General features: G+C 49.8%; 1 non-coding gene across 1 annotated transcript; it reads left to right on the forward strand.

The window, feature by feature from the left end:
* Positions 1–10446: 10446 nt before the first annotated feature.
* Trnat-agu (transfer RNA threonine (anticodon AGU)) lies at positions 10447–10518 on the forward strand. The gene has a single exon. It is a non-coding gene; the product is annotated as a tRNA-Thr (tRNA).
* Positions 10519–11040: the final 522 nt, after the last annotated feature.

Genomic DNA, 11040 nt, shown 5'->3' on the forward strand with positions numbered 1-11040 from the left:
AACGCCGTGTGTATTTCGTCACCAGACCGTGCTAAGAACATCACATCGTCGGCGTATGCACCACATCGAAAGGTTACGGAACGGAGGGTAAGTCCTTCTAAGCGTCGCCGTAGTCCGTGAAGAGCTGGTTCGAGGGCAACGGCGAAGAGCATGGCAGAAAGAGGACAACCCTGCCGGACGGACCTGTTGACACGGACGGGGGCGGACCGACAGCCGTTGATCATAATCCTCGTGACAGCCCCATGGATCAATCGAAGCACAACAGACGTCGTCAGACGCGGGACACCGATGTGTTCCATAACAGCACGCAGGAAACCATGGTTAACGCGGTCGAAAGCATGGTCGAAGTCCAGCGCAACAAGAGCGCCTTGGAGGCGGCAAGTTTCCATGAGCGCCACCACGTCTCTATAGGTGCTTAAAGTCGTAAACACATTAGTGGCGCCCCCGAGGCAGGTTTGATCAGAGTGAATGGCCGCCATTACCGTAGGTTTGAGCCTCTCACGGAGCATGCGTGTCAACAGCTCATAGTCAGTGTTTAGCATTGTCAACGGGCGAAAATCAAGAGGGCGACGGCCTCCGCCGGGTTTGGGCACAGGGATCAAGAGACCCTCAGTAAAGTCAGATGGTACCTGAAAATCGGCGTCCAGGAGTTCACTGTACATCCTGACCCACATTGGGCCCATGAGATCAAAGAACCGCTTGTAAAATTCAAGAGGGAGGCCGTCAGGGCCAGGCGTTTTGTTGGGAGAGCCACGCAACAGAGCCTCTCGCAGTTCTTCCAAAGTCACCGCCGACAAGAGCGTAGCATCATCTTGTAGGTTCCGAGAGACTGGTAGGTCAGATAGGACTTCCCTGACCCCTACATTCATGTGGGACTCCCTCTCGTAAAGAAGTTTATATGACTGTGTGAACGCTCGGACGATATCCATTTGTGCGTCAACGCGTCGCCCGTCCTCCGTCTCAACCTCGATAATGAGCTGCCTCTTGCGTCTTCGGCGTTCTTGAATGATATGGTGGAGGGAAGGTCGTTCCCCACGAACATCATCAGTCGTCCTCGCTCGCACCCGCACACCCGCAAGACGTACGGCGTTGATACGAAGCAATTGTGCCTTGACGCGTTGTACTGCTGATTGTCGCTCTGGCGACGGCGGTTGTACAGCCAGTTCGCGGAGCGCAGTATAGTAAAAATCAGTAGTCGCAGTATACCAGCGCGCTCGGTCGCGTCCATAGCTGACTAATGTTCGGCACAGTGCGGGTTTTGCACACCGTAACCACCATTGAAGTACAGAACGGTAGGCGGGTAAACGCCGGTGGCAATTGCTCCATGTGGACTCGACTGCGCGTCTGCAATTTATCTCATCAAGAAGGGCCACATTGAGGCGCCACGGACCCCTACTTCGGCGGACGCGCTGGCGGGGAAGGGTGAGAGTACACACATATGCGAGGTGATCCGTGAACGCTGCCGGCCACATCTCAGCGTCGACAACGGCCGATCGTAGGCCGCGGGTGACGTAGACTCGATCCAAACGGCTCGCGGAGTGACTAGTAAAGTAGGTGTGTGCTCGACGGTCGCCGTGTTGGATGATCCAGGTGTCCAACAAGGCCAAGTCCTGTACAAGTGCCTGGAGTGCCGGGCAGGTGGTATAGTGTGGCTCCTGGTCGGATGGGCGGAGCACACAATTAAAATCGCCGCCTACTACCAAGTGGTCGGTATTGCCCTGGAAGAGCGGGGCTAGATCTTCGGCAAAAAAGGTGCGCCGTTCTCTCCTTTTGCCGGTGCCTGAAGGAGCATATAAGTTCACCAGACGTACTGTACCAATCGTGAGTGCGACCCCCCGGGCCGACGGTAAATAGGAGACATCAGTGGCCATTATCCCTTCCCGCAGTAGAATCGCCGTACCTCCGCCGCCCACATCTGCAGGCATAGTGTAGGCGTCATATCCGTAGGCATCGAGACAGAGTCCTGATCGGACTTCTTGAAGGAAAACAACGTCCAGATCCGCAGCGCGTAACGTATCCTTCAGCATACGGGTCTTGACATCAGATGTAATGCCATTGACGTTGATCGTGGCGAGGCGGTATGCCTGGTCCATCAAGTCTCGGGAGGTGACCATGGTATGACAGGGGGGCAGTAGTCGTGACGTGGAGCGCCGGTCTTGCGAAGTGCTAGGCAGCGACGAGAGGTGCTCATGCCGTCCTAGGCGTCTGTCGCCGGCCGCGTAGACGCTGCCATCGGCATCGGTGCATCGTCTTGGTTCTGAAACGCATCCTGCAACTCCATCTCCTGCGCCCAGTCGCCCAGGGACGTTGACACCACTGGATCTCGAGAGGCAGACGGAGGCAAGGGTGCATCCCCGGTGTCGGAGCTGCGGTGATCTCCCGCATCCCCATGTGGTCCAGACCCAGCGGTAGTGGGAGAAGACGTCGAACCGTGTGAGACGGTAGGGTCGCCTGTGTCGGCGCGGTGGAGCGGTTGAGGCACCTCGTCATCCAGCGGTGTCGCCTCGGGCTGTTCTACGTCGTCGGTTGTCTTGCGCCGCTTCTTATGACGCTTGGGTGATTTCTGCTTACGCTGCCGCGCCTCTGTTTCCGACGTAGGACAAGGGGAGGACGTTGCATCCTGTGCTTCAACTTCCATCGCACCGTCGGCGAGCCGTTGTGACGGTGCGCCGGGGTCCGACGAAAGGACATCAGTAGCATCAGCACTGAAAGACGCTTGGGGCTCCGTGGAAGCTACTGCAGGGTCCTCCAAAGCTCGCACCAATACAGTGGGGTCGTCATATACAGCTGGCGTCTCCCGTCTCGCCGCCGCAACATACGTAATCGGCAGAGAGGTCGGTGTCGACGGACGAATCTGGTCGGTCGAGGGTGTCTGCACGAGACGGCGTTGCAGGCATTCGGTACGCATGTGTCCCGTCTGGCCACAACCGGAGCAGGTTCTCGGCTGACCGTCGTAAATAATTATTGCCCTGCAACCAGCGATCGTGAGATACGAAGGAATATGGCGATGCAGGTCAATACGGACTTGTCGCACCCCGTTAAGGACAGGGTAGGTGTCGAAGGTCTTCCATTTTTCGGCCGTGTGGCCGAGAACTGTTCCATAGGGTCGAAGAGCAAGGGTGACCAAATCCGCTGGAGCTTCAAAAGGGAGCTCAAACACGCGCACATTTTGGATTCCCAATCCAGCACGTTCAAGCGTCACCACACCCACGTTTCCGTCTGAGTGGCAGAACCGATAACCTGCCGTCGAGCGTCTGAGAAGTTTGTCACATGCTTCGTCGTCAGTGAACTTAAGATATACGACGCTGGAGACAATAGATAAGTGGATACCGATCAGCTCCTTAGGATCAACATGTACCACATCGCGTAAAAAACGCTCTACTTCGTGGGCCTTGGGTCTAGAGTACGTAGTGTCGAACTGCAGCTTGATCGTGGCTTTCCGATACGAAAGAGCCATCGTGTGTCAGGAACGTGACGGCAATACGTAACACTAGCGCGCCGGCGCGGTAAACAACAACACACCCGGAAACGCGACACGGAGCGGCCGGGACGTACCGCACCGCTCCACAGCCAAAGGCCGACTGAACCAACTGAGCTACCGAAGGAATGTGCAGCTTTCGTCAGGCCGTGAACCAGATACGCGAAAGTGCCGCCAAGCGCAGACTGGCTGTCAGCAGTACCGTTACGTCATCTCCCATTCGCGCGACGCGTACGAAGCTCTTTTACGTCGGCCACACCATTCGCGTTGGTAGCGTCATTCAGATAGATAACGTGCTACTGATCATTCATTACACAGTCTGTCATCACATCTGGGCGCTTGTAATTGGAAGCCGTCGTTTGCCAATTTTCAAACAGCTCTATCAGAGGAGGAAATATACCTTCTTTTTCAAGTGGCTTTGACCAGAAAGTTAACTGTTCCGTCATCTAGTGTGTCCGTTTATAACCATCCCACATTGGCCGGCATACAGAAAGTTTGACCATAATTATATGAATCCAACTGGTAGGAAAGGCGTGGATTTCTAAGAAACCTGGCCTAAATGATTTGTGGAAAAACGTACAAATAAAACGTAACAAGTGCACTGACAACGAATGACAGCAGATATATGTCCAGAATGAGATTTTCACTCCGCAGCGGAGTGTACGCTGATATGAAACTTCCAGGCAGATTAAAACTTTGTGCCGGACCGAGACTCGATCTTTTTTTTTTTTTTTTTTTTTTTTTTTTGAGCCAACAGCACCTTTCTTTATACTAAAAAATGAGCATAGTTATTTGTATATTGATTACATTTCACTATATGTATTTAAGTTACATATTGCATTTAAGGCATGAAAAGATGGTAGAAGCAAAGGAGGTCCAGTTTCAGTTCGGCGTTTAAGCATGCATCATATATTATTTATATGGAAGACAGATCTGACAGTTGAAGGACGAAAGGTGGAAGTAGAGGTGAGTGAAAGGGTTTATTAGTACTTATTATAACTTTGTGGCACTTAGGAAAGGAAAGAACGCTTTAATCTGTACATTTTATTTCGGTGGTGATTGGGAGGTTGTAGCACTGAAACACTACACCCTAAACGGTGGTCTCGCGGTTCTAGGCGCGCAGTCCCGAACCGTGCGACTGCTACGGTCGCAGGCTCGAATCCTGCCTTGGGCATGGATGTGTGTGATGTATGTCCTTAGGTTAGTTCGGTATAAGTAGTTCTAAGTTCTAGGGGACTAATGACCACAGCAGTTGAGTCGCATAGTGCTCAGAGCCATTTGAACCACTACACCCTATGGTGTATACACAGATAAAACACTTTCTTTTTCTTTTTGCTGCATTTCTTAAAACACTTTGGCGCACTTCTACTTTCACTTTCTTTTTGGATTTATACTATTATCACTCTGATCACTGCACTGCACTTTGGAGGTTGCTGTGGGGACGCTCGCTGGAGGTCACGTGCTGCCGGGGAAGACGTCGTCGATGGCTGCCTGCAAGGGTATCCGGTTCTGGACGTTCTCGGAGTACCGCCTGTGCTGCTGGGCTTCCTTATGTTCCTCCCAGAGGTCCATCAGGAAGTCGAAGTGGTCCGTCTGCCGCTTCGTCACGATGGCGTGGCCTCTCATGCCGAGGATCCGCAGAGTTGCTAGCCTTTGCGGCCTGGGAAATAGTTTGATGTCGGGCGCAGTGATTACTGTGGTTGTTATAGCTCGCTGGTCCGTTCTATTTATTTTTGCAACCATTCTCTGGCACGTTTCCCATATGCTGACCCCGTTTTTACATGTGAAGCGGTGCTCTAATGTGTCGATACAGTTGCATGCTTCACGTTTGTCTGATTCTCTCAGTTTTATCTGGGCTAATTTTTGGTTTGTTGGTACCGACTTGTTTACAATTCGGTAACAGCTCGCTTTCACATGCTTTGGTAGCGTGGTTTCCGTGATATTTTTCCATATTTGTGGCCAGTTGTAATTTGGGAACTTGTTTTCGATTTTGTTTCTGGCAGGCTTTCTCTTCAGCGCCCTGTATTTTTTCTTCGCTGTCGTGTGACTGGGATTTGCCACGGTTGTCAATGCTTAGCTCTTGTCTATATAGTATTGTTTTACGTTGCAAGTCTAATACGGAATGTGGAACTGGGGACCTTTGCCTTTCGCGGTCAAGTGCTCTACCAACTGAGCTACCCAAGCACGACTCACGCCTCCTTTCTTTCAGGAGTGCTAGTCCTGCAAGGTTCGCAGGAGAGCTTCTGTAAAGTTGGGAGGACGGGGCGTGAGTCGTGCTTGTGTAGGTCAGTTGGTAGAGCACTTGCCCGCGAAAGGTATAGGTCCCGAGTTCGAGTCTCGGTCCGGCACACAGTTATAATTTGCCAGGAAGTTTCACAGCAGATAGATCTAATTACAAAGATTATTTTTGAATAGTTAGCCGAATTTGCCTTTAACAGAAACTTCAGTTTAATAAAATATAAATTATATAATGAAATAAAACGGTCGACATATTAAAGCGGACAATTTCTTCCTCAAACCATTGGTTATAATAGGATTTATGTTTAAGTAATGATCAATAACACGTATATGGGTGACGTCGGTCATTGCTTTATTGATTAATTGAGAGGGGTTATGAGACCAAACGGCGAGGTCATCAGCCTCGCTATACCAAAGTTAGTCCCAGAAGAAAGTGAGTCCGCTAAAAGTGGACTGATCCAGTCAGGGGGAGTCAATTTATAAAATAATATACATTAAAAACACACAGAAAAGGCATAAAAGGTGAGACCAAGTCTAAAGACTGGAAGAAATTGGCGGCCATGGGGTCACAGACAGAGGAGACTGAAAAGAAGTTCCAACCGCAACCAACCTGCCCGTGCTCCAAGACTAAAGAGGAACCTTATACCAGGAAATAAAAACCACTTTCACAGAAAAAACTCAGCAAAGTTCAACCGCCCATGAATCATACGCTAATACTTAATATAAGGAATCGGCAAGACGATACTTAACACAAAGGGGCGAAAGAAGGGGACATTCCACCAATATGTTGGATACTGTCAGTCTCGCGCCACAACCACATTGTGGGTGTGGGTCGTTAGGTAGGAGGAAACAATAGGTGAGCTGGGTATGACCAATGCTTAGACAACATAAAACCATGGTGGACTCCTTCTGAAAGGAGCAGAAGGAAGAGCGCCAAACTGCAGCAGGCTCCTTGATTGTGCGGAATTTATTCCTCTGAGGAATAGATAGAATTCTGTGACCTGATGCTTTACCGGTGAATGTGCCGTATCCAAGTTTCTCGGGTGTCCAGTCGGATCCGATCGTCGAAGTTCCACGATATTTCGGCGAATAACCGTTCTGCCATCATCAGGTGGTGCTGATGGAATGATCTGTCTGCGCTGTCTCCGTGGTATTTATGTCCGCTGGGTCCCGAGTCGTAGCCCGGCGCGGACGGCCGACGTTGCGCCGCGTGGAGGGAGGGGAGGGGGGAGGCTGCAGCCACGCCCGGTGGTAGGCGCAGTTCATCTGCATCCGCAGTGGTGGTAGCAACTCGCGACCGCTCGCTTCCGACCACCATCAAAGATTTGTGACCTACTAGGAACAGCGAAAGATGATGTAGGCCTTAAGAAAGAGTGCATATACAAAATCCCGAGCAGCTGTGGCAAATCCTACATCCCCCAAACAGTTCGCACGGTCGCGGACCGATGCAATGAACATTAACGTCACAGCTGCTTACACCAAACCAGCCATTCGGCCGTAGCACAACACTCCATCGAAACCCGACACGCAGCGAAATTCGAAGAGACAAAAATCCTGACGGCCACAAGTGCCTACTGGGGAAGTATCTACAAGGAGGTCATAGAAATTCGCGTAACAGATAACCTCATCAACAGAGACACCGGGTTTCAACTTAGCAAGGCCTGGCAACCATTATTAAGCACCATCAAAGAGCAACGACGCTAGCGGACGCGAGACGAGATCCTTCCACCACGGCGGACGGACGTGAACTGCGCCTACCACCGGGCGTGGCCGCAGCTTCCCCCTCCCCTCCCGCCACGAGGCGCAACGTCGGCCGTCCGCGCCAGGGTACGACTCGTGACCCCGCGGACATAAATACCACGGAGACAGCGCAGACAGATCATTCCATCAGCACCACCTGATGTTAGCAGAACGGGTATTCGCCGAAATATCGTGGAACTTCGATGATCGGGTCCGGCTTGACACCCGAGAAACTTGGATACAGATATAATTCCATTTTTGGGAAAAGAGAGATTTGGCGTAGATCCGCATATCCAAAGCTGGATCCAAGAAAGAAAATCGGGGGTAAGTATCTGCTCCTCTATCCAAACGTTCAGCCAGTTCAATCCCTTCAATGCCCACATGACTTGGAACCCAGAGAAAGACAACGGAACAGGCGGCACAGCAAAGGGAAAAGAGAAGGTCATGGATAGCAAAGACCTAAGGGTGGCGCGAATAGCATCGGTCGATAGCCTGCAGGTTCCTCATTGAGTCTGCAGGTTCCTCATTGAGTCTGAACAAATTAAAACACTGTAGGGAGGGTGGGAGGGGCTGAGAAACAAAGACTTAACTGGAGGCCATGGGTCCAATTCTGCATGGCAATGCGTACTTCAGGCTGGGCACATGTATTTGACATTAACAAAAACAGTTTGGAGATTAGCTCGCAGAGCTGCTATCCATCGTCGTCCTGTGTGAGCTGCAGCGTTTATGACACCAGGCGGCATCTACCGGACGTGACGTAACGGCTGTTACAAAAGCCATCCACTACGCAGCAATACTGCCAGGTGGATGAGTGCCTGATACTCTTGATAAGGTCTGCACACTTATGGCCAGGGAAGACAATTCTGTATTGCTGAACGATGACTGTAGAGAGATCTACCATCAAGCTTGCTCTGTTAAGTTATTCCACCAGTTGAAATTCATCCCGATTCGTCGCAGACAGAAGGTTATCATTCTAAAGCTAAGGTTCCGATTCTCTCCGCTAATAATCATTTATTTATTTCTAGTTTAAGAATAGGATTATTTTCTACAGAAAATTGGTTATGTATTGCTTTTTCTAGCACAGTTCAAATGGCTCTGAGCACTATGAGACTTAACCGCTGAGGTCACCATTCCCCTAGAACTTAAAACTAGTTAAACCTAAGTAACCTAAGGACATCACACACATCCATGCCCGAGGCAGGATTAGAACCTTCCAGACTGATTTGCCTAGAACCTCTCCCCCACAGCGGTCGGATCTAGCACAGTAATTACTTCGAATACAATTTTGAAATTTCCTGGGATCATAGCTCGCTTTATACCCCGAATAGCTTTTATGTGCTCACTTGGCATTACTCGTGGAATTACATTAATTTCATTATTAGCTATTTGTGATTCTGGTTTGTTAGATGAACAGCACAAACATAATGTTCGAATGCTTGTATTATTCTGTTTATTGTTCAGTAGGTGTTACCTAAGGCTGCGCTCCCACGTCAACAGTTTAGCTATGGTGAGTGTTGACGAGTTAGCAAGCCATTGTAAATGCAACAACCTCGGCTGCCCTCACGTCTCTGCTTGTTCAGGTAAGAGTAGCTAGTGATGTGCGACCCACTCTCCCCCATCCCAAGTTGTCCCAACCAACCATGCGTCGACATGCGAATCATTACTGCTCAGCAGTGTGTGCAGAGGGACATGAGCAGGAGTGCGCATCTATGCATATTGCTACTTTAGGTAGGATTCTCTACCTGGCATCATACTTCACCGTAACATACGGATCGCCCTATTGTAAGCACTGTTATGACGGGTATTGGACTCAATAAGTCACATGCGTGGTCTTATGCTGTTCTTCACCAAGTTAAAATTGCTTCTTGATAACGCTCACAGTTTCAGTAGCCTATATGGTCAACGCCCATCACTCATTGACATCGATGATCGCCGGGTAACCGGCCAAGTATGCCACGCGATGTTTGCAACTTAGGCTTCGTCTTTCCGTGAAAGGAGAGAGGAGGTGGTGGCGTCCTGACCTCTAGACTTTGCGCCGTGTCTTCGATTACATTTCCATATCTCCGCAGTGTCTCAAGGAGTGTGGGCACGTGACACTGTTGGTGGTGGTCCGTCCATCGGGGGGAACGTTACGCTCGTCGTCCCCTTTCGTGCTGGCATCGACTCTCCCCTTCTCCCTTCTCTGATTGTCATACAACGCAAACATGACACCACAGTACACACACCGATTTCAGTGTTCCGCACGTATCAGATACACTTAACACACGTCTCACATAACGAAAGGTGCCGGTGTGCAGGAAAGACAGGAAAATGCTTTCCAATTAGTCGGTTGAACCGCCATCTCGGCGTCTACCTGCCAACCACGCCATACGTTTTTACTTTTTTTAGAATTCGGTGTCGCTAGAAGACAACTACAAAAATTTATGTGAATTGGTGTCATTTTAAAAGACATGAAGTCAGGTTGAAAATAAGACAATAGAATTTAATGCTCTCGCGTTAGGCTTGTATTTTTAAGACGGGTGTTCTCATATTTCCTGAGTCTCTCTAATGTGGGCTTTTGTTTCATGTCCAAAGTATGCTGAAGGCGACACGACGTCAAATTCTCGATCTCCTTGCTCATCTAACGTTTCAGCAGAGCGAAGAAAAATGTTGATTTTGTCTGCAAATGCTGCAGTTTCCAATTAAGTTAGGTTAATCATTACTGCGTGATGCCGACTTGATTCTCTTCTCTGCTCCTGAAGTCGTTATACTTGCTGACGTTCAATAATTTCGACTGCGCCACGCAGCTGTGAAGGTAGGCAGACTTGGCTGAAAGCTGCCAGACTTGCAGCACGTGCGCCCGTCCTGTACAGGTGTGGCTCGCCTCGCGAGAGGCGGCCAGAGCGGAACACAGGAGCCGCCGCCGGCCGCACAGCGCGCGCCGCGTTCTGCGCGCAGCTGGACCGCCTCGCTGCGTCTCATATCAGTGAAAGGATTTCTCTTTCACGAACGGCTCGTTGGTCTAGGGGTATGATTCTCGCTTAGTGTGCGAGAGGTCCCGGGTTCAAATCCCGCACGAGCCCATGTTTTTGCATCTTATTCCTAGCTACATACAAATTGCAAACCTCCTGCAGTTTGTTAGAGCCGTAGGCAGCTCTGATTTACACACAGTTGCTTAATGTGTCGTTACGGTGACGACTGCGAAACAACAAGTGCTTGATTTCTAATTTGCGTCTTGATGTTACTCTCATCTCATTCTTCTTCATTTAGCAGGTTCCAGAAGAATACTGTAATGGCGCTAACGTCTTCCAGTATTTGAATTTAGCCAAAGTAGATGACGAAAATACGATGTAAATGCCAAAGAACTGCTATTCGTTTACTTTGACAATACTAATTTGTCGTAGAAGTCAAGTCATTTCAAGTCTCAATATTTGTCCTCTGAACGATGCTACCTGATTACAGAGTGTAGCAAGTTTGGAATATGATTTTGTCCCGACCTCTTCCCCAACCCATCCCCCTAAAAGAAACCGTTGTCTAAGATTTCCAAAACAATATTCTATTAATATTATTTACATTTTGTTCTCCGCCTCCCCTCTCAAACATAA

Source organism: Schistocerca gregaria, chromosome 2 (assembly GCF_023897955.1).
Source record: "Schistocerca gregaria isolate iqSchGreg1 chromosome 2, iqSchGreg1.2, whole genome shotgun sequence".
NCBI lineage: Eukaryota > Metazoa > Arthropoda > Insecta > Orthoptera > Acrididae > Schistocerca > Schistocerca gregaria.